Below are 2,802 nucleotides of genomic sequence, written 5' to 3' on the forward strand. Positions count from 1 at the left end.
CTGTCATCCATGCAAGTCTACAACAGAAATATGGGCATTTGTAGATAATGAAGCAGTCTCTTGCTAGATATCAGATCTCCCAGGATCTTGCTTTTGGACTTCTCAGTCTCTAGAACTGCAAGGAATAGTACATGTTTTGCTGTTTCAGCCACCCAGTCTGTCATCATTTGTTGCAGCAACTTGAACTGAATAAAGCAGAGCCCAAGTCCTGGTTAATCCCTGCTTCTACTCATTTCCCCTCAGAAAGAGCTTCTAATCCAGAACTGACCTCTGCTTTCCATACACGTGCTTCAGACTCCTTCTGTGAGAGCCCAGACTTTGTAAAAGACTCCTCCCTCATGGCAACCAGCATTCTGTGACTCCTGAGGACTGTCCTCCCTGACTGTATTGAGTCAATCAAACTGATTTTGATTCTGGAGTCCCAGGATCAAGGACTGCATCAGGCTCCCAGCTTCATGGGGAGTCTGCTTCTCCCTCTGACCTTCTCCCCTCTCATGCTCTCTCTCTCACTCTCTCTCTCTCTCTCAAATAAATAAATAAAAATCTTTTAAAAATCTGATTTTAACAGACCATAAGCTTGTTCTTGCTGGTCTTTGGAAGATTAGGCATTAGCCCTTCGGAGAAAGTTCTGAATGGCTGCTTCATGAAGGGGTGAACTGTGTCCCCAAAGTCTCTTTTTGCTGCCTTCTAATCACAGATGCTGAGACAAATCCTCCCAGGTGCTGGTTTTTCAAAGCACTTAATGCTTTGGCTTTGAAGATCCTCACTTGACAGTTCTGCTTTAATCAGTTTGTGACAAAACAGCCAATTGGTGGTGGATGCAAAGTGCACTGATAAAGTTAATATCAGGGAACAATTTTTTGAGTGTCATGCATGTGCACGTGTGTGCACACACATATCCATGTGCTAAGCATTATGGTAAATGTCTGACAAGAACTAAAACATCAAAAAGTCAGGATACCCCATTAGCTGATATTTTTATTATTCCTACATCCTAATCTATGAAAAACAGGGTCAGAGAATAAGAAGTGGCAAAAAGAATCAAGATTTGAGGCAGTTCGATTTCTCAGCCAGCCTTGATCAATAGGCATGTACACCTGTGTCTAGTTTCAGCTCTGTGTAACCTTGCCATAACCTTGGATAAGCCATTCATCTCTCAAGTTCAGGTTCTTGGTCCAAGGAGGGAAGGGGCACAGGTTGAGTACCTCCAGTGGGACATCCTGGCAGGCTTGTTCATCCAAGCATTCCTGTTTCAGTTTGAGTAATTGAAGCCAGTCTTTGTTTTACCGAAGGCCAAGCTTGTCCAGTGTGTCCATGCCACCAGCCAACAGCATTTGTCCATGCCATGTAACAACTGAGCAACATTCATAGGAATGGGGGGAGGAAAAGATGTCCACAGGTGTTGACAGATGTTCTGCATGGAGGAACAGGAGCTGGGGCCATCACCTGCTGTTTCTAGTGGCCTTCTCTGTCGAGTTAAAATAAATGGCAATTATTTGCAATGACAGGGGTGAAAGTAGAGGGTATTATGCCAAGCGAAATAAGTCAGTCAGAGAAAGACAATTATCATATGATCTCACTCATATGTGGAGTTCAAGAAACAAACCAGAATCATAGGGGAGTAAAGGAAAAAAATAAAACAAGATGAAGTCAAAGAGGGAGACAAACCAGAAGAGACTTTAAAAAAAAAGATTTTTATTTACTTATTTGACAAACAGAGATCACAAGTAGGCAGAGAGGCAGGAAGAGCGAGAGAGGAGGATGCAGACTCCCCAGGGAGCAGAGAGCCTGATGTGGGGCTCGATCCCAGGACCCTGAGATCATAACCTGAGTTGAAGGCAGAGGCTTTAACCCACTGAGCCAGCCAGGCACCCCTCAGAAGAGACTCTTAATCACAGTAAACAAACTGAGGGTTCTTGGAGGGGAGAGGGATGGCTGGATGGGGTAACTGGGTGATGGACATTAAGGAAGGCATGTGATACAGTGAGCACTGGGTGTTACAAAAGACTGATGAATCACTAACCTGTATGTCTGAAACTAGTATTATATGTTAATTAATTGTATTTAGATTAAAATTTTCTTTAAAAATAATTTTAAAATAAAATAAGTAACAATCCAATAATGATCAGAGTTATCCAGCAGGGAGTATCAGATCTAGAAGTCAGTTAAATTTAAGGGGCTTGCCGAAGTTTAGGAGAGTCACGCTAGGTCATTTTCCTGTGTGGGGAAGTCTTCAGGGGCAGTTCCAAAGACAAAGATTATTAATATTTCTCCTTCCCCCATTCCTCCTAGAGCCAAAGATGTTTCCTCCACTCACCCACTGGCCCTGTATGTAGGTGTTGCTTTCTCTCTACCAATCAAAAAATCAGTGAGTAACTATAACTTCACCTTTTCCAATATCCCCCTACCCCCGACCTTTGGTCTTTAATGGCCATGGGCAACAGGGACAAAGACATTTTTTAAAAACTTACAGAGATCTATTATGCTCTACTACCTTGGCCCGCATGGGCCACTGCAAAGGGATTCTGTGAACCGTGTACTCAGATGAATGGTCATTATCTTCAAAAAGGCAGGGGCAGTGATAGACACAGGAACCAAAAAAGCAAGAGTTAACGGACCATCAGAATAATGGAGTACCAACACTTTTATGTCCTTGGCTTGAATCCTCAAGGTCCAGTGTCTCAACAGAATTTTCATTTTGGTCTCATCTGCCTCACTTGTCCACCCCTGGGCCAGTTGGCAGTTATACTGAGAACCAGAAATTTTCCTTAGAAGAGAGAAAGAGTATTTGTCAGGTAAACC

The sequence above is a fragment of the Mustela nivalis genome, assembly GCF_964662115.1.
Source record: "Mustela nivalis genome assembly, contig: HAP1_SCAFFOLD_540, whole genome shotgun sequence".
NCBI lineage: Eukaryota > Metazoa > Chordata > Mammalia > Carnivora > Mustelidae > Mustela > Mustela nivalis.